Genomic DNA, 25,861 nt, shown 5'->3' with positions numbered 1-25,861 from the left:
CGTGTCAGACCTACAGTCTCCCAACCGCACATACTGAGGTCTATCTGTCAAGTAGTCCACTATCCAATCCACCATGTGAGAGTCTACTCCCATCTCCGTTAGTTTGTGCCTTAAGATCTTGGGCTGGATGGTGTTAAAGGCACTAGAGAAGTCAAGGAATGTAATCCTCACAGCACAACTGACCCCATCTAGGTGAGAGAGTGATTTGTGCAGCAAATACGTGATAGTATTCAAACCCTTCCACACTGGTTGAGCATCCTTCATTGATTTAAGTTTAGTTCAGAATTGCAACGTCACCTGTGAGGTGACTTTCCAGAGATCGTACTTGGACCTCTTGCAAGTTTCTTGGTCACCAGACTTGAATGTCTCAAGCTGTCAGCAGATTGCAGATCTCATTGTTCTTCCAGGGTTTCTGTTTGGTGAAGACTCTGAATGATTTTGTGGGGACACACTCGTCTACAGCTGCTTTATTAAAGTCCATTACAACCATGGTGTAATACAGACCCACAGATGAGACCTTGAACATAGCCCAGCCCACTGACTCGAAACAATCCCGTAGTTGCTCCTCTGCCTCCCAAAACCACCTCTTTGCTCTTTAGCTTCTGCCTGTATGCAGGTAGGAGAAGGACTGCCAAGTGATCAGATTTACCAAAATACGGTCTGAGCATGGAACGATAGGCACTCCTTATCTTAGTATAACAGTGGTCTAGTGTGTTTGGACTTCTGGTGCTACAGGTTATATGCTGATGGTAATTGGGCATGGATTTCTTCAAATAAATGTGGTTAAAGTCCCAGACATTTGAAATGTGTCTGGATGGGCTGTTTCTCGTTTGGAGACGGTGTCATGCAGAATCTCAAGTGCTTGATTATAGTTGGCAGCTGCTGGTATGCAAATTGTGGTCAAGATTATTGAGAACTCTCTACTTGGTCCATCAAAGCTGTTCCACTATTTCATCAATTTTCCTCTCAGCCCCAATCTCCTGCCATCTCCCCATATCCCTTCATGCCCTGACCAATGAAGAACCTGTCAGCCTTTGTCTTAAACGTACATAAAGATTTGTCGTTCACAGCCACCTGTGGTAAAGAATTCCACAGATTCACCAACCGAGAGGCCTTACACTATATGTCAGTTGAAACATAGCCCACCAGTATTTATATCGTGTCATCTATGGCATCTAATTACAGTATATTCTGAATCGGTGATGTACTTTTAACTGCTTTACTTGGTTAGATAATTCCAAAACATTTATAGTTATTTTCATTTTTTTCCCTACCCTTCCCTAGGTATGCAATTTCCTGCAGCTGAATACCTGGTACAATATGTGATACCTACATTCATTGAACATCTGGCAACTGTACTTTAAGCCCTAATTCTGGAATTCCTCCCTAAACCCATTCATCTATCTACCCTTCTTGATCTTCCTTACAGTGTATTACTTTGACCAATCTTTTGCCTATCCACCCTAATATCTGTGTTGCTTGTCATCAGTTCTTTTGTTTGATAGCGCTCTGGGAAAGTGCCTTGGAATGTTCTTACCTCATAATTGTATTGGGGAAAAAAACTCCTCTGAGCCTGTCAATACCTCATTTACAAATCACCACAGAATATGCTGGTGTTTCTGTGCAGTTTCTGTATCTGGCAAGATGATGAATGTTAGTCTGAAAAATCCACATTCTTAACATTTTGCACGCAGATCTTAGCACAAAGCACTTTGAAAATATGTTTAGTATTGTGATGAGATTTCTACTAAGTCATTTATTAACATGCCCCTAAAAAATCTTGTTGAAAGCTTAAACATTCAGAACAGCCTTCCATCCCAGCAGTTTGGGTTGAACTGATTCAGACACCTAGAGGCAAATACATATAGTTGGTAGAACACACAAAGGGAATTTTCTTGGATCATAACAGATATTTCTGTTGTCTTAATAATTCATACTAGGGTGACATTATTGAACAGAATGAGATTAACCTGAGTAAACAGCTTCCATAGAAGTTGTGAACAATATTTGGGCAGTTCCAGACAGGGATTCAATTAGCTATGGCTTACAGAAAAATAATTAGAAAATTTTACATGCAAACAAATTTAAAATACTCCAATGCTAAGATCTGTAATATATAAGATTGAGGATAAATTACAACTGCCATCATCATAATGTAAGACATTTATTTCTGAAAAAACTTTGAAACAGCCCCACTGAATAATACTAAAGGACTTCTCTGGTCTGCAGTAATTTTTGCTGCAAACACTTGCCAAACAGTATTGCCTTTGCAATCTACAGTGATAAAAATGTTCTGGATAAGATTTATTTGGAGAGAATAATATTTACTGTCCATTAATGACAATGGACCATGGAATAAAGGGAAGGGAATGTGGAGGGGAAAAAGAGGGAGAAATGTATAGGTAGGTGATGGGGAAGATCGAGGGTGGAGTCTTCTGTGATCTGTCAATTCCAACTTCTCCAGCCCTTTGTTACTTCTACCTACCAGTTCCCAGCTTCTTACATAATTATTACTCTTCCTCTTTCCCTCCCTCACCTATCATGACCCCTCACCTAGATCTACCCCTTCCCCTCTTTCAGTCCTGATTAAGGTTCTCAATGCAAAATATCGACTATTTTTTCCCCTTCATTGATGCTGTTGAGTTCCTTCAGAATTTTTTGTGTTGTGCTTAAATTATGAGGAGCTATATTTCACCTTTGGCAGTCAATTTCCCTAGAGCCAGGATTGCACATTGAAATCCTCTCTACTCATCAGATTAGGTAGAAATTAAAGACCTCAGAACAAAACTTGAACATTAGTTAATAGATGTTACAGCCTCTTCAAATTCCAAAACTACTTCAATTCCAACTGCTCATAACTCTGAGATCTTTGAATATAGCTGCTTTATCCATTGCTCCCAGTATGTGTATTTTCAGCCTGATTTTCATCTACCCATTGTCACCAAAGCCACCAATTATATCTATGTAGTTATATGGCCTGGATTTCTTCTCTAGATCTCTGTACAACATTGATGCAGTTGCTTTTCAATCACACATTCGCTATCATCTACTATTCCTCCCTGTCTTAATGTAGACAGCAACCTTAAGGGTTTTGCCTTGCAAATAGACAGTACATGTAGCTTCTTGCACACTCCATCCTTCTAGACTTCATTTATATTGCTCAATATAATCTTGGGATATTGGATCTGTGTTGTGTGCTGATAATAAATTATAGATGAATTATACCTCCAATCAAACACCCAAACTCAGCTGCACAGAGACCAAGTTTGCATGAAACAAAACCACTAAAGTCTGAGTTAATACGTAAAGACAGAAGAAAATAGTTTTTTTCTGGTTACCATGGGAGACATACATGATGACTTTCCATGACACTCAGCAATCATTTCAAACTGTTGATTATATTCAATTACATAGGCAAGCGATAATTAAAAAATAATTCCACAGTAAGAAGTTTTTTTTTCTTGTAGTGTTTAATACCAGTTATGTAGAAAGTTACTACCTGTGATATATTTTGTGATTTGCCAAAAATCAAGATTTGATATGGTTACCCCCCCCACCACCTACCCCCACCATTAGTTAATCCTGTGAGGCCTTTGGAGTAACATTGTCATGGATAAAGGCTAATGCCTCTGATTCTGCTACGAGTGAGCTCTCAGGACCTGGGTGATGCAGTGGAAGTCCAAACTGCTGCTGTACTCTCAACTGCACTGTGGAGCTGAAATTTGAAATCTGTGCTGTTAATAAATCATTACCTAATTTGTTTTATAAATCAACAAAAAAACAATATGATCTGTGTAACACGCACAACTCAGCCAGGCAGCATCTATGGAGGGAAATAAACAGTTGACGTTTTGGGCTGAGACTCTTTCCTCCTCCTCCTGCCAACCACACACCACCTTATTTTGGCTTGTGCTCCTTTCCCCTTCAGTCCTGATGAAGAGTCCCAATCTCTTATAAACATCGACTGTTTATTTCCCTCCACAGATGCTGCCTGACTTGCTGAGTCTGTCCAGCATCTACAGAATCTCATGTGTTTATAATCTGTCATTGCCACGACACCATTAGGAATTTTGAGAGATCCAATTGCTGAAGTTGTTCCTTTGGAAAAACAAGTAACATATTGATTCTTTTCTGTAATTAAAGTTCAAAGTCCTGATTGTGAGAAATTTTATCATGTTTCAGTTAGGCTATGAGCACCTGCTGTCTTGCCATAGATCTGATAAATCCCAGATGTTCAGCTCCAGTCCAGGACTTTCATGTGAACAATTCCAAAATCCTGAGTACAGACATTGTACCTGTAGTATCTTTGGATTCACTATTCCATGGCTACCATTATTCACCAAGTGTTTACATGGTCTTCTGCAGAAATATTTCATTCCATCATTCACCTCAAAGAGGCATCTGTACAAGTGGCTCTGGCGATCTTTTCATCCACCCCCAAGGACATTTTTCCTCCTTTTTGATCCTTGTGGCCAAGGCTTTCTTGCTGAAGCCACTGCTTATAATCACGTGGCACAAAACTGTTGAAAAAGAAGGGGTGTCATTAGTTTTTCCTTCTGCTTACCTGAATCCCATGCTCTAGAATCACATCAAAGCAATATTCTTACATGCCATTTCTAAACTAGCAGCCTTTCTACATGGTACTTCAAATATTAAATTCTATGCCATAAAGTGTCACCTAAATTCTCTCATAAGTCTGTCCATGCATCTAAGAAACTGCTGGGTTCTTACCATTATCATCAGAACTGAAAGAACCAAGAAGAAGATTAAGATGATTCCACTGTGTTTTTGATAATCAGTGTCCTAGAATCCAAGGTCAACTTATATTATTCAGTGACATCTCCACTTTAGCAGCGATCCAAGTGTTCTGGTGAAAATCAGCCCTGACTTACCCAGAAGCTCTGTTGCACCGTCTCGCTCAAGTGCTTCGCCAAGAAATGTTGCAAAATTACAGTATTGCTAGCTTTTTCAAATTCACAATGTAATCTCTAGCTACTGGCCTTGGCATTTGATTACATATCAAATATAAAGTTTTGTAATATTTCTGATGGACTTATGTTAAAATGAACCTTCAGTAGCTGAACTCCAGCCTAAATCAGTATCAAATGGTGCTGTGTGGTATTCCACCAGGGTTTGGCTTTTTTCTGCTCACTAATCTGTGCGTTCTTCGGAATTCTCACCTATAACTTCAACAATGTTACTGGCTTTGAAAGACATATCCAATAATTCAGGGCAAATGCTAAACGCCTCTTACATCCTGCCATATTTAGCAGGTTTCCCAATCTACTTCAAATGCTTTTTTTAATGTTACTTCTTACCTCACCATTGAGGGAATCACACTTGAGGTTTTCTGGGCTTCCTGTAAGTTGGACTCACTATATATATCACTATTTATCGCCAATTGTTGAGGTGGCTTGAACCCCAATCAGAGATTGGTTGATTTCTGAACATTAAGGGAATGAAGGGATATGGGAATGTGTGGGAAAATGGTGCTGGGGTATAAGATAAACTATAATCTCAGTGAATGGGGGTGTGGGCTCAAGAGACCAAATGTCCTACCCCTGGTACTATTTTTTATAATGTTCTTCTATTAAGGAAATTAAAGGACATGGGGCTAGTGCAAGGAACTGGCTCTGGGGTAAAAGACGGTCATGATCATATTAAATGTTGGAGTTGGCATGAGGGGACAAATGGCCAACAACGGCTTATGTTTACTTGTATATTACTGAATTAGTTTTGAAGTGAAAGCCAGAAAAATCTGAACTACATAAACCATTTAAAAATGAATAAATTATAAATATTCTTTTGATAAACTAATACACAAAATGACCATGGTATTCTGTTCAAAAATTGTATTTAGAGTCTGATTCAATACACATAAAACCTTCTAGTAGGAATTGATAACAATTAGGAACAGAAAAATCCTTCTATCCAGGGTTATTGAATCCAATTTTATCACTCTTATTGGCTTTTCATTTTTGCTTGTTTATCTGACCACAGATTTTTAAAAAACAATATAGAATGTTCCTGACCTGTACTAGAGCTCACTTAGCACACTACAGTTTTGGCTTAGAATGTGTAAATTGGAGCTGGTATACGATTGAGTACTCCTGCGATTCTAGTGCTGGTCAATAAAACATAAATGATTCTGTGCATCATCCAGCTTCCCACTCGGTCCCCAAATTCTTCATTTCCTAAGATTGAAAGAGTCTGTTATTCCCAGTCTTAATCAGCAAGCTGTATTTCAATTTACTAAATTCTGTGTGATTACAGTAATATGGCCAGACTCAAAATAACATTAAGAATCTGCAATTAGCTAAGAATTGTTTAAATATCCCTTCCAGACTTCTGTAAGTTAAATTTAATTGTCTCAACCTCCACTTGATCTTGAAAACGTTAAATCTGTATGCAATACATGTTAAGTTTCATATATAATGCCCTACCAGGATTACAATTATTAAACTGTTAAAACACTGTTGCACAAGAGCATTAGGTCATGATTTCATTGAGAAGAGTAATGAGTGTATGTATTTCACCAACAAACTTTAACAAAAAAAAACCTGGAATTTCCCTGGTGAAGTTCTGGTGAAGGGTCTCAGCTTGGAATGTTAAATGTTTATTCCTGGTAGTTTGATGGTCAGCATTTTATAATTTAGTCTCTTTTCCCAATAATATTCTCTCCATTGCTCCATGTTATAAACTTTTCTTCCTCGAAGGTGATCATTCTACTCTCGAAGAGACCCCATCAATAGTATTACAAATATTTTTGGTATCCTCATTGATAAAAAGGATATTGCCATAGAGAGAATGCAGCAGAGGTTCACCGGAATGGTGGTTCCATACGTGGCTGGTTTGCTGTATGAGCAGAGACCGGCACTCATTCTCCAGGTTGCAGATGATTAAGAGATCTCATTGAAATCTACTAGATTCTCTCCGGGCTCCACAAGCTGAATGGAGGGAAGATGTTTCCTCCAGATTAAGAGTCTAACACCAGAAATCACAGTTTCAAAAAAGACAGTACTCGCATTTATAGAATCAGTTAATGTGAGAGTGCAGGGAAATGGGAGAGACGATTGTCAGTGATTGTAATGAATGGCAGAGCAGAATCAAAGAGCTCACTAGCCACCTCCTGCTATTTTCTATGTCCTTATATTCAGTCTCCTCCCAGCCTGTCCTTTTTTTATGTTTTCAGTTATTTCTGTGTTAGAACTATTGTTATTTTCTCTTGATATGAACTTTCTTGGCCCGAACTAACCCAACCTTTTGGTGCAACTTGGATCCAACTATTTGAACTGAGCACATATGCTAGGATCCTGTTGGGCTGGGGTCAGTGGTCAGGCTGGAAACTGAAGCAGTATCAGGAGTGAAACCTCTTACCCTATCCTTCCATGTTGCTTCACATTAGGTAGTAAAACATTAAGTTTCAATATTAAACCAAGGATGTGGCTCTCAACTCCAGCCTCAACACAAGACTAAGCAGAGGCCAAGATTGTGGGTATATTCAAAATGGAAGTTGATAGTTTTCTGATTGGTCGGGGCATTACAGGATATGGAGAGAAGACAGGTGTATGGGGTTGAATGGGATCCGGGATTGGCCATGATGGAATGGTGGAGCAGACTAGATGGGCTCAATGGTATAATTCTGCTCCTATGTCTTATGGATTACAGGATATTTCAATGATCTACACTCTCAGGATTCAAGGGGCTCCATAGATGAAACTGAGATGCATACCAGTGTCAAAGTCTTCTTTATAGTGCAGATATAGTGAACTTAGTACTCAGGATATGTTCCCAGGAAATAGATTACTAGTGGAATAAGAACCAAAGTGGGTTATTAAAACTAATGGCAACACTGCTGTACCCAGTCCTCTGCAATACTATATCATGTGCTAGGAACTTGTCACAACTCCTTGTGACCAATGGATCACATTCCCTGCATAGTGCGCCTGCATCACCCTCCCCACCCTGAAAATGTCTCCATGGTAACAAGCTCAAGACCAAAACCACCACTAAGTTTGTTACTACAGAGCAATCTCTGGGCCTGGGTGAGCAGAGCAGACAAGCAAGAAGCTTTCTTTCATCACCTTCACCAAGAAACGACGAGGGAAATTATATGACCTTGGCAGTCCATCCAATCATGGAGCAGATGCTGCCAGCTCCCAGCAAAAGCTGCGCTCACCGTGCCACCGTGCCCTCATCTCAGAAATGACCAGCCCCTCCCTCCATGTTCTCTAGACCTCATAGGCTGCCTCTCCGCACGTCAACAAAGGTATTCATACCAGCTTCCCAATGTAGCAGCTCCCAGCCTGAGCAGAGACCTTCTCGAGGGCAGGTATATATGCACATGTTCAAACTGGAGGATAAGATTACAAACTATAATTAGTATTTTGCAGGGTGGTATTAAAAGGGTTTCAGTTACACAGTGTTCAGGTTAATTACAGCATTTTGTAAATGTAAATATAAGCTCATTTACATAAACACAGCAGATAAGCACCCAGTGTGGTGCAGAGTCAGGGCAGTACCTTGGTGGACATAATGTACCAATTGGTGGCATCAACAAATCATGAACTCACTTAAACTGGATGCATTACACAACTATAATGCTATAATCTCTGATTTTTCTTTTACTTTTATCCCTGCATTTCCAACTCAACAAGTAGGTTAAAGGTATTAAAGTAATTACTGTTGCCTTTATTTTTATATACAGTCGATGCTTTATTAGGTACCTCCTGTACCTGATAAAGTGGCCTCTGAGTGTCTGTCTGTGGTCTTCTGCTGCTGTAGATTCAACGTGTGGTGCATTCCGCAATGCTCTTCTGCACACCACTGTTGTAATGCGTGGTTACTTGCATTGCTGTCACCTTCCTGTCAGTTTGAATCAGTAATGCCATTCTCCTCCGACTCATCTCATTAACAAGGCGTATTTGCCTACAGAACCACAACTCACTGGGTGCTTTTTGGTTTTCACACCTTTCTCTGTAAACTCTAGAGACTGTTGTGTGTGAAACTCCTAGGAGATCAGCAATTTCTGAGACACTCAAACCACCATCTGGCACCAACAGTCATTCCACAGTCAAAGTCACTTAGATCACATTTCTTCCCTACCCTGAGTAACAACTGAAAAGCTCTTGACCACATCTGCATGCTTTTATGCACTGAGTTGCTGCCACATGATTGATTAGGTATTTGCAATATCGAGCAGATGTACAGGTGTACCCAATAAAGTGGCCACTTATTTATAAAGAACCCTAGCCATCCAGAGTCCATGTTTTAGGTTAACCGTGGTTTGTCGAATATAAACAAATAAAGGCTGCAATGCCCATACAGTATACTGCTTTATTAATTTTTGAGTTTCATATGATGGCTGCAAGATTTAGCTTAGTAAAACATCAATGGAGGAATTTAACTCTTAAGAAAGTTAACTTTTAATATAAGATATGTTAGGGTTCTATCAGAGGTCAGAATTCAAAAAATAGGAACATATACACCCAAAAACCACCTATATTTGCTTTTAAGGGTGATTGAGTAAAAAAAAGAATGTATTAAAATAAGTAAAACCACAACATACAACACAATATTGTTAGCACATATTTCAGCCCATTCATTAATTCTCATGGCTGATTTACAGTATACATTAATCTGTTTTACTGATCTTTATATATAAGAGAGTGGAACAGCTGCTATATAATAAGTTGCTTTATAAAGATAAAAGACAAAGTTAACTCTTAAGATAAGACAAGATAAGATTTTATGAGAGGTCAAATTTCAAAAACAGAAACAAATTCACCTCAAAACCTTCCACGTCCATTCAGCCTATTTTATTCATCCCACTTTCCAGCTCTCAATCCACAGACTTCAGGTTCCACCAGTTTACAAATTATTAAGTGCTTTGTTCACACAAACCTTCTGCACACAATGCCAATGCATCAACAGTTATAATCTAGCAAGAATGTGGAGTCTTTGGTTTTGTCAACTTTTTAAACAGACTTGATAATATTGTCAGAAAGGAAAACATCAGTTGGATGAGATCAGAGCAGGAAAAAAACTTGAATGCATCTTGTTTGATATCAACCTAACAACTCTGGCAGTAAGGGATGATTTCTGTTACAGAATTCACAACTCACTGCCCAAAAACTGGACCCAGCTCTTGGGTTACAGTGTTATCCCCTCAGTTCCAGACCCAGGCATTGAGATCCTGTACACAGATGTCCAACCCTAGTCCCAGAATGAGGTAAAATCCAATGGATATGAACACAGGAGGAAGGCTAAAATCTCTAAAGATGTGGTTGTGAGATCCAAGGGAGACCAGAGTAAGATTTCCACCTTCAGAAATCTATCCAATCTAGGAGCCTCGAAGGAGATTTCTATTCCCTTTCCCAAATGTCAGCCTTTTCAGGAGTCTGATCCCAACTTGAAGAAAGATTGAATGTTGAATTAACTTTGGATACAGGGAGGAAACATACTTGTGCTCTCTGCCTGAGGGTTCTCTCATGGTTTAGGTTTCTCATAGTCGGTGAGACCTGGCAGCCAAGGTGGAACTTGTAAAGCAGGTTTAATCAGATTTGTAACGTATGCCTCTTGGAATCCTTCCAGCTGTCAGCTCCATTTGTCACACTGCAGTAAAAACCCAAAAACTAGTAACAGCTTTCCCATGCACTGTCAATCTCCCAGATTCAACTCTATCCTACCATTCTACAGTACTAACTCCCAAATCTATTTTACTCTGAAGATCAAACATCCTTCCATTAACTCTATTAGAAATAGATTTCATGCATAGAATTACATATTTAAGGTCCAGTAGATCCTATCTTGAAACTAAATCAAATGGCATTAGAATGTGCCAAAGCATGTCAAAGGAATATTACAAATTAAGGTTAGCACAGTTACATGGCAGAGAAATCAGAGTGGACAACAGATAGATTGGATAAAGAGGGAGGTTTAAATTGAAGAGATGGGAATTCGGGAGAGAACCGTTGATGTGCATGTATCTTCTAATGTAATGGATCTGGATGAGGTTACAGAGCTGGGGAGGAGTGAATGTGGAAACAGAATAAGCATTGTAAAATTGGCACTGCTTAACTGGGAGATAAAGTTCTTGGCAACCATATGGGTGATAGGTGAATGGTGCATGGAGTAAGTTAGGACAGAAGCAGCAAAGATCATGATAATGATTCAATTTTACAACAGGTAGAACATGGTCGGAAGGTCAAATGTGTATTGGAATAGACAATACCGAAGGTAACAAGAGCATGGATGTGGGTTCCAGGAGTGTGATTGGGCAAATGTAGTTTGGCAGTTAGACAGGAAGAATTTTGTGATGGCTTAGTTACTCCATTCAAAGCTCATCTAGGGAAAAGAATCAAAGGTAGTCTGGTTCAGCAGATAGTTCCCCTGACAGGGATGGTGTCAGAGTACAAGTAATGGGAGTTCATGGTGGGACCAAAAGCTTCCCAAAATTCAGTAGGAAGACACTTCTGCTCATTCAGTACAGATTGCTGATCAATTCACTTTTGAATTCTGGGCAATAGAATGGATTGATCAAGAGGGCTGCTGGTGTGATGGAACTAGGTGATGTTGACATTTACTTGGAAAGCTGTGATCTGTTTGCACATTATCAGAATCAGAATCAGAATCAGACTTTAATCGCCAAGTACCTATGCACATACAAGGAATTTACTTCCGGCAGATGTTGTCTCTCTGCTCATAACAATAATAATGATAAATATAAATGAAAATATAGATTATACATACAGGTAGTGCAATCCAAGTAATAGTTAGCCGACAGTTAACCGGCAGTTAACTGTTCAGCAAAGTGACCGCAGTAGGGAAAAAACTTCTCCAGCTGGGTGACAATGATGGAATTTTGGAGAGGAAAGTCCAGTAACTGAAAACACAGAAGACATCCTTACATTGAAGACAGCAAAGGCATATGCCTTAATCTGGCATTTAAGATGGTTAAAATGGTTAAATTCTCAGCCTGCATGAGTTACTTTGCTTTTTCTCTGATATGACCCAGGTTTCCTGTTTTTCTCTTTAGGATCATACATAACTTCCATTGCCTCAATTCTTATCTTTACGAATTCTTTCCATTATTGTTCAAACAGAATTTGCCATGCTTCTCTGGATAGCAGTGTAGAATACATGAAAATATAAAGCCGAAGATTAACTTAATTTTGTCTTTGCTTCTCAATCTGTGGATCTGGAATTCCCATTAATATCAGCGGGCTCTAAGTGATGATTCCTTAATTGCAATGCTGAGGAATCCAGTGGAAGTAAGCTTCTATGCATCTGACACCAAGGATGGACTGTCAAATCTGGAAATACCTGTGTCCAGGGTTTACAGGAGAATGAGCTGCAGTGGTTCTAAATGAAACTCTCCGCAAAACTTGTTGTCATCTGGCTCACTACTTGGTTCAAGAAGTTGATTCACTATTAATCATCTCAGATTAGGGATGGGCAATAAACATGAAAAAAATGAAAAGAATGTCTTAATCACAGAAGTTATGCTTAGCTCAGTAGACACCCAAATCTGGAATCAACTGGTCTGGGCAAGTCTTGAAGTCAGCATATATTAAATGTCAGCTGCTCTACTCAGTGTTATTCTACTGATGATCATGTTGCCTGCATTTATTTTCATGCTATCAAAGTTTATAACAATTCCTCTAAATTAAATAAAATTTGATTTACATACATATTTATTCCATGAATAATTAGGAGGTTAAATTACACAGGTTAACTAAAATTACCAATAAAAACAAACATACTGAAAATAAGTGTGTGTACAAAATTAGTTTTAAAAATAGTTATCTTTAATGTACAATTGATCTCTCAACTGTGCAATGTATAAATTTGCTTGATTTCAATGTTAAAGTGCTTCAGAATACAATAAAAGCCAGGACCAACCAGCTCCGGGACAGCTTCTTCCACCAGGCCATCAGACTGATGAACTCACGCTGACTTGAGTGTACTCTATACTACATTGACTGTTCTATTTATTATAAGTTTCTATGATTGCACATTGTACATTTAGATGGAAATGTAACGTAAAGGTTGTTACTCCTCATGTATGCGAAGGATGTAAGAAATAAAGTCAATTCAATTCATCTCTGGGGCAATCAATTTATAGCTGACTATGGAAAAATCCTTAAGTTTTGAGATAAAGGAAAACAACTTTTTGTGATTGTCCTCAAAGTTCATGACAAAACTAAGTTGAACAGGAAACTGAAGTTGTTAGATTAGATGTGGGTCTGAGACTGCTATCTGAGGAATTGAAGACATTGCCCCAAGAGCATTACCTGTCATTTCTCTCGCCTCAATTACATGTGGTAGTAACCTTTGAACTGATGTCTTGCTTGTTGCATAGAATTGATAGATCCAAGTTTCTGAGTAATGTGATTGGAGCTCCTTCCTTTGGTTCAAGATTATATGACGACACAGCAAATGGTAACAGAGAGTATGAAAATTCAACAGGAAAATGTCATAGAGTCAATTGATTTATATTTTACAGGATGTCCCATCAATATACTGATATATTATACTGATGCACTGCATCAGTTTTTGGTGCTTTAGTTGCTTTTTCAACAAAGCATTCATAATAATGTTGAGTGACATTAGAGAAAACAGCTTGCATCAGACCATAAAGTGATGTAATAATTCAGCCGAAGTTTGTTATAAATTAATTCCTATTGAGATTTCATGCTTTATTTCCCTAGTTTCTAATCTGAGTAAATTCAAAGAAAATTCTTTTGCAGATATCTGGCCTGTGAAATGTGCTGGAATATTGGTTCTGTACTGTAATTGTATGGCCTTTTTCCCAAATATACAATGCTATAATACAGGCCAACAATTTATCTGCTTTTCTGGAATTAATGGTAGTGTTTGTCAAAAATCTCTAGTTAGTATAAAGTAACATTTTCCATCAATTTATTAATGCATGGGCACTAACCTTCCAAGCTCCGAGGACATCTTCAATAAGTGATGCCTCAAAAAGGGGGTATTCAACCATTAGGATCAATTTATCAGTATTTAGATATTGTAGTGCAAACTTAATTTTTCATATTGTGAGGTAATAAGATACTATTATTATAAAATAAGAACATATATTACAAGGTTTAAAAAATACTACCAGATAACATCAAATTGAACCGTAATCACTTATCAAATGACTTGTTTTACTGTATAATTTACAGTTATCAGAATATAGTATAGGTTTTCTAAGTTCAAAGGAATAATATGCTTTTTTTTGGTCAGAAAAACTATTGAAAACCATGTTTAATTCTAGAAATGAAACTAGATCCATGAGAAGTAATTCTATAAATATATTAGTCTTAAATATACTTTAGTCATAGAGTAATAGAAGAGTATAGCATAAAAACAGGCCCTTTAGCCCATCTAGTCCATGCCAAATCTTTTAAACTGCCTACACCCATTGACCTACACTGGGCCCATAGCCCTCCAGACCTTCACCATCCATGTACCCATTCGAACTTCTCTTAAACATTGAAATCGAGCTGGCATGCACCACTTGCATTGGCGACTTGTTCCACACTCTCACTATTTGAGTGAAGAAGTTTTCCCTCATGCTCCCCTCAAACTTTTTACATTTCACCCTTAACCCATAACCTCTGGTTGTAGTCTCACCCGACATCAGTGGAAAAAGCCTGCTTGCATTTAACCTATTTATACCCCTCATAATTTTGTATACCTCTGTCAAATCTCCCTTCAATCTTCTACATTCCAAGGAATAAAGTCTTAATCTAGTCAATCCTTCCATGTAAAAGGACTAAAGAATATTGAATTTATAAAATTGATCATAGCACCAATAAAAACACCCAATGAGGCACAATGGTCTGGTATGGCAGTTCAAATGCACGGGAACCTGGAAGCTGCAAAGAGTAGCGGACTCTCTGCAATATGTCGCGGGCACATCCCGCCCCACCATTGGCAGAAAGTATAGGGGTTCTGCTCAAGAAGACAACATCTATCATCAATGATCCCCAACATCCATCTTTTTGCAGCTATCACAGGATAGGAGGTACAGATGCCTGAAGTTCCACATGACTAGGTTTCCAGAACAACTACTTTCCTTCAACTATTCACTTCTTGAAACAACAGGCAAAACCTTAATAACTGCAGGTTTGTAACACTGTGAAACTTGGTGCTAAAATAGACCCTGTTTTTTGTTCTAATGGTGTTTTCTTGTAAAAAATTGTGTGTAATTTATTTTTTCTTGTGAATGTTGTTTATCATATGCTCTGTGCCTGCGATGTTGCTGCAAGTATGTGTTTCATTGCATCTGTGCATACGTGTACTCGTGCATATGACAATAAGTTCGACCATTAACAACCAAAACTTAGATAAAATCAGAAACAAAACCTGCAGGTGCAGTCAGTACGTTCTAGGTTTAAAACGGAAAATACTGGAACTACTCAGTAGGTCAAGTAGCATTTGTGGAAAGAAATACTACCCGATCTGCTATGTGTTTTACAGCTTTTCATGTTTTCAGCCCAGACACCTTACTCACTGTTCATTGATATCATTGTTATCTAAGAAAACTTGCTACATGACAAGTGACTGCAGATCCAGTAGCTCTACACAAATAATTAGTGCACTTTGAATTATTTTTAGATGCACCCTAATGAATCTAAATAAAAATGACAACCGGAAGATGTTAATAACCCACTTAACAATCGATGACTACCACAGCTGCATGTTTATTACATGCTTTAACTTAGATGTGTTTATAAGATACCCCATATTGAATTAAGAAAATACCAACTAGATCAAAGACAAACAAATCAAAGGAAGGTGAAATGCACAGAAGTCCAACTCTGACTGGCAGCACTAAATATAAAGTACAGATGGCTTGTTGAAAAATTATGACTAATGCATCTGCCATTCCCTCAACTATTTTTGACAACACAGCAATCAAATCATTCAACCCAACAGAAACAAAAAAAAGCAGAAAATGGTGGAAAAGCTCAGGTCAGGAAGCATTTAAGGAAGGAAAAACTTCCAAGATTTGGGGCCTGCTCAGTTTTTCTAGTACTTTCCATTATCTGTTTCTATTTTCATATCTTAAATGTACAAGTCAATCCAACCACCTAACCATTGACAACTGAATACATGGACCCAGTAGCTTGATGTCCCTGCTAAGTTTTACTATATCCTATCATAGACGCTCTTTCCCAACTTCCTTTCTACTGACAATGGATTTGCATTTCTCTCTTGCATAGCCCCAAAACATTGACTATCTTCATTTCCACTTGATTTGCTGAGTCTTTCCAGAATTGTCTGTTTTTGTTTTGAGATTTGGGCCCCTTATCTTAGGAAGGATGTGCTGAAACTGGAGAGGGTTCAAAGGAGGTTCACAAAAATGATTTCAGGATTGAACGGCTTGTCATATGAAGAGAATTTGTTGGCTCTGGGCCTGTACTCACTGGAATTCAGAAGAATGAGGGATGACCTCACTGGAAACTATTGAAAGGTGAAAGGACTTGATAGAGTGTATGTGGATAATATGTTTCCTATGGTGGGAGAGTCTAAGACCAGTAGACACAGCCTTTGAGCGACATCCTTTTAGAATGGAGATGAAGAGGAATTTCTTTCGCCAAAGAGTGGCGAATCTGTGGTATTCTTTGCTACAGGCAGCTGTGGAGGCTGAGTCTTTATGTAAATTTAAGGCAGACGTTGATAGTTTCTTGATTGGTCAGAGCATGGAGAGATACAGGGAGAAGGCAGGAGGCTGGGGCTGAGAGGAAAACTGCATCAGCCATAATGAAATGGTGGAGCAGACTTGACTGGCTAGGTGGCCTAATTCTGCTCCTATATCTTACGGATATCCTGCATCTGCATTTTTTTTTGTTTTTCATTTAGCCCAACAGATTCCATAGGCGCACCTTCCCACTCCTTGGAACCCCCAAGCTCTACTTCATTCAGCCCATTATCTGACTCTTTATTCTTTCTCCCATTTGTACTTATCCTGCTTTTATTTAAACATATCCCGAAACTAAATTATATGATGGCAAGTTCCAAATTTTATCCACTCTTTGCGTAAATGTTTCTCCTAAATTTCTCCTTATCTCTCTTAACCTGTCTCTGTTTAGTCTTTAGACCCCCTCTCTTACCCCCAAATCTGCTTTGAAAATGGTAAACACTCCAGTCTACCCCTGGTTTTGAGGAAGGATCACTGATAGGTTTCTCCTTCCACTGATGCTGCTTGACTGTCCGAGTTCTTCCAGCATTTCTGATTTAGGAGGGGAAGGGTAGTAGGGGGATTGCAAGGAGGACTGAAGTGTCTGAAGTCATGGTTACCAATAATGACGTGGAGGAAGGCAAATAAAAAAGAATATCATCTGAGGAATGAAGGGGATTAGGCCTGGAAGGGGCAGTGGGGGGGGGGGGGGTCTCAATGTAAATGAATGAGACTGGGAGCCAACTATAGAAACATAGAAAACCTACAGCACAATACAGGCTCTTCAGCCCACAAAGCTGTGCCGAACATGTACTAACTTTAGAAATTACCTAGGGTTACCCATAGCCCTCTATTTTCCTAAGCCCAATGCACCTATCCAGCAGTCTCTTAAAAGACCCTATCATTTCCATCTCCACCTCCATTGCTGGCAGCCCATTGCACGCACTCACCACTCTGCATAAAACCTTACCCCTGACATCTCCTCTGTACCTTCTTTCAAGCATCTTAAAACTGTGCCCTCTCATGTTAGCCATTTCAGTCCTGGGAAAAAGCCTCTGACTATCCACACAATCAATGCCTCTCATCATCTTATACACCTCTATCAGATCACCTCTCATCCTTCATCGCTCCAAGGAGAAAAGACCAAGTTATTCTCATAAGGTACGCTCCCCAATCCAGGCAACATCCTTGTAAATCTCCTCTGCACCCTTTCTATAATTTCCACATCCTTCCTGTAGTGAGATGACCAGAACTAAGCACAGTACTCCAAGTGAGGTCTGACCAGGGTCCTATATAGCTGTAACATTACCTCTTGGCTCTTAAACTCAATCCCACAGTTGATGAAGGGCAACACACTGTATGCCTTCTTAACCACACAGTCAACCTGCGCAACAGCTTTGAGTGTCCTATGGACTCTCGAACCCCAAGATCCCTCTGATCCTCCACACTGCTGAGTCTTACCATTAATACTATATTTTGCCATCATCTTTGACCTACCAAAATGAACCACCTCACACTTATCTGGGTTGAACATCTGTCACTTCTCAGCCCAGTTTTGCATCTTATCAATGTCCCACTGTAACCTCTGACAGCCACACTATCCACAACACCTCCAACCTTTGTGTCATCAGCAAATTTACTAACCTATCCCTCCACTTCCTCATCCAGGTCATTTATAAAAATCATGAAGAGCAAGGGTCCCAGAACAGATCCCTGAGAAACACCACTGGTCACCAACCTCCATGCAGAATATGACCCGTCTACAACCACTCTTTGCCTTCTGTAGGCAAGCCAATTCTGGATCCACAAAGCAAGGTCCCCTTGGATCCCATGCCTCCTTACTTTCTCGATAAGCCTTGCATGGGGTACCTTATCAAATGCCTTGCTGAAATCTATGTACACTACATCTACTGGTCTACTTTCATCAATGCGTTTAGATACATTCTCAAAAAAATTCAATCAGTCTCGTAAGGCACAACGTGCCTTTGACAAAGCCATGCTGACTATTCTTAATCATAGTATGCTTCTCCAAAATTTCATAAATCCTGCCTCACAGGATCTTATCCATCAATTTACTAACCACTGAAGTAAGACTCACTGGTCTATAATTTCCTGGGCTATCTCTACTCCCTTTCTTGAGTAAGAGAACAACGTTTGCAACCCTCCAATCCTCAGGAACCTTTCCCGTCCCCATTGATGTTGGAAAGATCATTGCCAGAGGCTCAGCAATCTCCTCCCTCGCCTCCCATGGTAGCCTGGGGTATATCCCATCCAGTCCTGGTGACTTACCAAACTTGATGCATTCCAAAAGCTCCTCTTTCGTAATGTCTATATCCTCAAGCTTTTCCGTCTGCTGGAAGTTATTTCTACAATCGCCAAGGTCCTTTTACATAGTGAATACTGAAGCAAAGTATTCATTAAGTACCTCTGCTATCTCCTCCGGTTCCATACACACTTTTCCACTGTCACACTTGATTGGTCCTATTCTCTCACATCTTATCCTCTTGCTCTTCACATACTTTAGAATGCCTTGGGGTTTTCCTTAATCCTGTTCGCCAAAGCCTTCTCATGGCCCCTTTTGGCTCTCCTAATTTCATGCTTAAGCTCCTTTCTGCTAGCCTTATACTTTTCTAGATCTCTATCATTACCTAGTTTTTTTAACCTTTCGTAAGCTTTTCTTTCTGACTAGATTTACAACAGCCTTTGTACACCACGGTTCTTGTACCCTACCATCCTTTCCCAGTCTCATTGGAATGTACCTATGCAGGACTCCACACAAATATCCCCTGAACATTTGCTGTATATTTCCCTGAGGACATCTGTTCCTAATTTACGCTTCCAAGTTCCTGCCTAATAGCTTTATATTTCCCCTTACTCCAATTAAATGCTTTTCTAACTTGTCTGTTCCTATCCCTCTCCAATTCTATGGTAAAGGAGATAGAATTATGATCACTATCTCCAAAATGCTCTCCCACTGAGACACCTGACCCCTGACCTGGTTAATTTCCCAATACCAGATCAAGTACAGCCTCTCCTCTTGTAGGCTTCCTGAACACACTTAACAAACTCCACCCCATCTAAAGCCCTTGCTCTAGGGAAATGCCAATCAATATTTGGGAAGTTAAAATCTCCCATCACAACTACTCTGTTATTATTACACCTTTCCAGAATCTCTTCCTATTTTCTCCTCAATGGCCCTGTTACTGTTGGGAAGTCTATAAAAAAACACCCAGTAGAGTTAATGATCCCTTTCTGTTTCTATCTCCCACCCACAGAAACTCAGTAGACAATTCCTCCATGACTTCCTCCTTTTCTGCAGCCGTGACACGCCCTACCTCTTTTGCCTCCCTCCCTGTCCTTTCTGAAACATCTAAAGCTTTGCACTTGAAGTAACTATTCCTGACCCTGAGCCATCCAAGTCTCTGTAATGGCCACCACATCATAGCTCCAAGTACTGATCCACACTCTAAGCTCATCTGCTTTGTTCCTGATGCTTCTTGCATTAAAATAAATACATCTCAAACCATTGGTCTGAGCTCGTCCCTTATCTATCACCTGCTTATCCTCCCTCTCATACTGCCTACAAGCTTTCTCTATTTGTGAGTCAACTGCCCCTACCTCCATCTCTTCAGTTCAGTTCCCAACCCCAGCAATTCTAGTTTAAACTCTCCCCAAGAGCCTTAGCAAACCTCCCTGCCAGAATATTGGTCCCCAATGAGGGCATAAGGACATAAAGAAATTGCATTTTAGGATAAAGCAGTTTTATATGAATTATCTGATTGGATGTTGACAAGGAGTGTTCATAATAATTAAATCTACAGATATCAAAGGCATCTGGAAGGAAGCTAGATTGTGACTGCAGTCAAAAAGTTGGAAGTAGTATTAAGGCTGACAGCAAATTATTTTATAGATATATGAAGGGAATGAACGTGATATGTGGTGCTTGTGAAAACAGAAGCAGGCAGTAACCTGCCAACAAAAACAAACGTAATGCAATAATGGAATATGTTGGAACATGAAAAAGGAATATCTGTATGACTCAAGGGCTTCTATTTTGCAGTCTTTGCAAATTAGCGTCAGTACCTCCAGTTGAACTCTGTCTTTTTGTGTGTTTTCCCCCTAGCTGTCAGTCTGTGGTTTTGTATTGCCATGTGCTCCTGTCCCTGCTCCTGCTCTACTCCGGCCCCTGTATTACCGAGTACTCCGCCTCTCACCTGTTTCTCATTGTTACCTGTTTTGCTACCACTTCTGTCTCATTGTGCTCCACCTATCATCCGCCTCTCTGTTTATTGCTCAGTGTATGTCAGTCCTGTGTTTTCACCTGTTTGTTGTCAGATTGTGCCAGTGAATTTTCCTGAGCCTTTCCGACATTCCTATCTGTACTCCATCCGTCTGAATATCGACTCTGCCTGTTTCCCGATTCTGGGTTTTGGATTTCTCTGGATGTTTTGATCTCTGACTGAACTTTGATGCTGACTTTGTTTGCACCTCGGGATTTGTTACTCAATTAATGTCATTGTGTGCACAGTACTGAGTCTGTGATTGGATCCCTGCTCCAGCGTCCTGACAATTAGGCAAGTAAATTGTGGATACAGTGTTCATACTTTTTCAACATTCCCACTTAAATATTGAATGATTATGACTACCATTCCACTGTGTGTGTATGTGTATATTTGAAGTGGAGGGAGAGACATTATAATTATACAGCCATCAGCTGAAAAAATACTTGTAACTAAGACTGAACTGAGTACAACTGTGCAACTGAACAAGAATGAACTAATCTGATGAATTTTTCAAATTCCAATTCAGTTTATTGTCATTCAACCACAATCTATACCTCCATCATTCTTCCGGACCAAGGTGCACAACACAGTACATATAACTCATATACAACACATAAAGGAATATTACCACAAATAAATTAACAAATAGTAAGGTGCATGATATCCAATATTCAGTCTAATCATGTTTTATTAATCCAGCTGAACTTCTTGAGCTCATTAGCATGGTGAATATGGATAACTATATATTTTGTAAATCATCCCGACCCCTGATTGCCTAATTTTGTTCCATAACCTCTTTTGTGATCATTCGTAGAAAGACTCTTAAAGTCTTCCTATAATAAATCTCCCGGTTCTTCCTTATTTATAATGGTAATTAAAACACCTAAAACTTACAAATGATTTATCAGAACATGATAGCCCCATGTTGATTCTATCCAAAACTATTATTTTCTAAGTGCTCTTCAAATGCTTCTTTAATAATAATTCTAGTACAGGTTGAGTACCCTCACCCGAAATCCTCCAAAATCCATACCTTTTTTGCGCGCGGCCATGACGTCACTATTGGAAAATTCCTCGAGACGCAGGGAAGGTTCCCAAACTTCCCAGGCGATGTGCTGGGCTTTGTGCACCACACGCAGTTGTGAGAAGATTTGCCACATTTGTAATGAACAGACATCAATGAAAAATAGGAAAATACTGCATGAATCGAAAAATGAAGATAGTGATCGTGTATCGCCAGCGTCGGAGTGAACATATGCCGCTTAACGGTATGCTGATCGTGAAACAAGCAGAGGTCTATCACGATGAACTGAAAATTGAAGGTAATTTTGACCATTCTGCAAGCTGGTTGTAGAAATTTAAGGAAAAGCACCGCATTAAATTTTTGAAGTGTCTGGCTGATCACGAAAGTCTAATACCAGAACACAATGCAGATTGTTTTTGTTCCTAACATAAAACCTTAAAAAAGTAAAATACAAATGTAGTGTACTGTAACCTTTTCATTAAGACAAGGCATCGTAGGTGGAGACTAAAATCCAGCCGTTGTTTGTTGTTGTTTAACAGCTGATTCAGGTATTCTGATGCTGCCGTGCTGATTTTGTTACCCAACACACATTATATTTTCATTATATTAATAGTGTGTAGTAATTCTTACTGTTAAGTACATATGTGTGATGAACAAGTTTAAGACAAAGACTGTTTACTTACCGGTAGCACATAAATTCAGAATCAGAAATGATAACGATCCCAAGTTATCTTATTAGTATTCCAAAATACCCAAAAAAATCCAAAACACTTCCAGTATCACGCATTTCGGATAAGGGGTACACAACACCAAGTACAATCAATATCACCAGTACTATGCTACTGATGTCAGCTGAAGTGGTGTATAGTTCCAATATTGCTTACAGAACCAGTCTAGCTGTGTAAATTACCCAAGATGATTACTAGCTCTTTTAAAATCCTGTCATGATTTATTAGCATTAACTGTCATGCCAAGGCAATTTATCAGCTTTGAGCTCATTAATTTTACAGTACATTTTTAAAGTAATAATAATTTCTTTAAGCTTCACTCTAGACCTGTTGAGCTTCATTATTTTTGGATTTTTTTGGGTTATCTGCTGAAAAAAACAAATACAAAATATTTGGTTCTCTGTTATTTGTTTATTCTTTGAGACAATTATTTTCATCTCAGTTGGTAAGCAAGAAATGAAAGCTTTCCCAATCTTCTCTTTATACAGAAATTTTACATTCTGTTTTATGTTTGTTGCCAGAAAACTATGGTGATCTGTTTTGCCTTTCCTTATCAACATTTTCTTTCTGAAATTGAAATTTTCCTAAACCTCTTATTTACTATTGTAAAATACTTTTCCTTTGATCTAATAATATCTTTATCTCCTCTTGCTCCTTACAGTTGGACCATTTTTCCAGGAATTTGGGTGTATGTAAAGAATATAATCTTACTGTAATTTATATAATTTTTTTAAAAAAATAGCTATTGCTTATTTATCTGCATAACTTCTACAATATAACAATGCTTGTAATGTATAGTGCTGCTGCTGCCAAAGCTAATTTTTGTGATACTTATACCCTGTGTTTCTATGCCAATGACAATAATAAACTTGAACTTGAATGTGGGTTACGATAGTTCATTGTCAATTCATGCTTCATGCCTTAATCACAAACAGAGATACTGAAAGATCCCAGTCAAACAGCATCAGTGCAGAAAGAATCAGTTAACATTTCAGGTTGAAGAACTTTTTTTCTTGCCCTCATTCTTAGCTTTGCTTAATTAATTAGCTTGCTTTCAGGTTGAATTAAAACACCAGCGCTTTACTGACATTTTGAGTCCTCTTATTGTTCACAAAGTAATCCTTTCTCACCGCATAATACTAGATTTAAAATGCCAGAAACCTAGTTGGTTGTTTAATGAACTGATCTTGTGTATTGCGCATGAATTGATGTTCCACATTATTACTGCTAATTTGGTTTGCCTAGTCTAAAGATAAATTGAAATCCCCTGTGATTCTAGTAATACCCTTGTTACTTGCACTTTGGAGTTCCTGACATAGACTATTACTAATTTCAGTATCATATTAGTACTGTGGTAAGGAGGACTATAGACAACTCTCACTGATGTTTTCTGCTCCATGCTGCATCTAAAACTGATTCCACTGATTGATTTTCTGAGCTATGGACCTTTATTTGATTTTCTCATCTCAGTTCTAACCTTTTTGCTTTATGGGGAAAAATATAAAAGGCTAAATTCTGAGCTGTTAGATGGACTGGTCAAATACAGTCTGACTCTTCCAGTTGTTATGCCCATCTTGATTACCAACAATAGTCAGATTTCTGCCAATGGTGCCTGCTTTAAAATCCTTCAGTCACTGTGTGGTAGTCAAATGAACCACCCTAAGCTTGTAGAGAAAGGGAAAACAGATAGCAGGAAAATAATGTGGGAAACCATATAGAATCATGTTCATATCAGCCACAAGTAGGCTCGTCTCATTCAACTTTCTACTCTTGATGCATATTGTATAGGTGTATTAAACATACAAACTGACAAATAGTAAAAAAAATAGAAGTTCTGCATAAACTAAATGCAGCACTTCTTCACTTGATCTAAGAAAAGTGATCAATGCAGAATCAGAACTTCATTGGCCACTCCAGAGGATCACCTAAGATGATTCTTAAGTAGAATACTGAGGGGGTATTGCATAATAGGGAATGTTCTCTTTCAGATGAGATGTTAAGGCTTCCATTGTTGATTTCAATATTTACCCCAATTATCTAATTATACTGGCTATTGGGATTATCTGGTTATTTAACTCAGTTTGGAGTGGAAACTTTCTATTGATTTTTCAAGTGTTGTGTTTGTCTGGCCAAAGCAATAGCTCAATTTAAAAAAAAATGTATTGATGGTGAAGCCAGTGAGTCATGGAGATAAGTATTTACATATTTATTTTTTATATCATAACACCAATTTATTCATCAGTACCAGTCCGCAGCATTTTCAATTGGCTTTTCTCAGAAATTAGATAGTTGAATTCCACTCCAAAGCAGTAGAGAACCAAGAGAACTCCCGACGTCCATGACAATACTGGCCACAGATTGACTTTAGGTTTAACTCCAATTCTCATTTCTCCTGATGCATTCTGCAGTGCTGTGAAGGCCAAGCCATCGGAGCCGAAACCACTTGGCCGAGACATTGAACAGAGGTGGGGGTTTGCCTTCTCCAAGAGATCCAACAGCACACTCTATGAGAGAATGGGGTTCATCCTTGTGGCCTAGTCGACAGTTATCCCTGGGCCAAAACCATAAATATAGATGGGACGTGGCTGTCATGAGAGTTGGACGGCTTCACTGACGACAACGCGCTGGAAGGCGCTATAGAAATGCAGGCCCTCGCTTGCCTCCTTCGCTCAGGTGCCCAAACATAGACAGGCACCAACGGCGAGAAGCATTCCTCCATGCGATACGTTATGATGAGATCACGTTGCCATTTATGTCACGCTGAGAGATGCGAGTGGAGAGAGCTCCACCTCTCCCTCATCGAGCTGGCGGCATTAGCGGCAGGCAGTGTCCTTCCTAATGCGGTGGCGTGTCCCTGAGCCACGGCCCCGGCAACCTCCACGCCCGCTCCGACCCGCTCCGCTCTCCTCCACTCTCCTCCCCTCCCCTCCCCTCCCGGAGCCGGCAGCTGCCGCCCCGAATCCCCGCTGACTTCCGAGGTGAGCGCCACGTTTTAATTTTACCTCTGCTTTATGTTGCTCCAGATGTGTGTGTCTTTGGGTTTGGCGGCGACCCGGGGGCGGCTGAGGAAGGACTTGGTGAATGACGGTGGGTGGGGTGGGGGGGGTGTTTAGAGAATGACCGGGGGGTGGGG

The 25,861-nt window shown here is 39.3% G+C and overlaps 1 protein-coding gene and 1 long non-coding RNA gene across 6 annotated transcripts in view; one reads left to right on the top strand and one right to left on the bottom strand.

Annotated features, from left to right (window-relative positions):
- Positions 1-1,692: 1,692 nt before the first annotated feature.
- LOC140726878 (uncharacterized) lies at positions 1,693-25,861 on the bottom strand. Of its 2 annotated transcripts, XR_012098748.1 has the most exons (4): positions 25,731-25,861; positions 8,280-8,353; positions 6,033-6,194; positions 1,693-4,520 (listed from the first exon to the last, which is right to left on the bottom strand). It is a non-coding gene; the product is annotated as an uncharacterized lncRNA (long non-coding RNA). The 2 variants fall into 2 exon arrangements; XR_012098747.1 differs by lacking the exon at positions 6,033-6,194.
- Positions 25,372-25,861, top strand: part of LOC140726877 (high affinity cationic amino acid transporter 1-like) — a 70,083-nt gene continuing 69,593 nt past the window's right edge. For all 4 annotated transcript variants that reach the window (XM_073043835.1, XM_073043836.1, XM_073043838.1 and 1 more), the window contains exon 1: positions 25,372-25,706. The gene's annotated coding sequence lies outside the window, so the exon portion shown is untranslated. The remainder of the gene's footprint in view (positions 25,707-25,861) is intronic.

Source organism: Hemitrygon akajei, chromosome 4 (assembly GCF_048418815.1).
Source record: "Hemitrygon akajei chromosome 4, sHemAka1.3, whole genome shotgun sequence".
In the NCBI taxonomy this organism is placed as follows: Eukaryota; Metazoa; Chordata; class Chondrichthyes; order Myliobatiformes; family Dasyatidae; genus Hemitrygon; species Hemitrygon akajei.
Note: the sequence above shows the minus strand (reverse complement) of the source record. Positions and strands in the feature narration are given on the sequence as shown.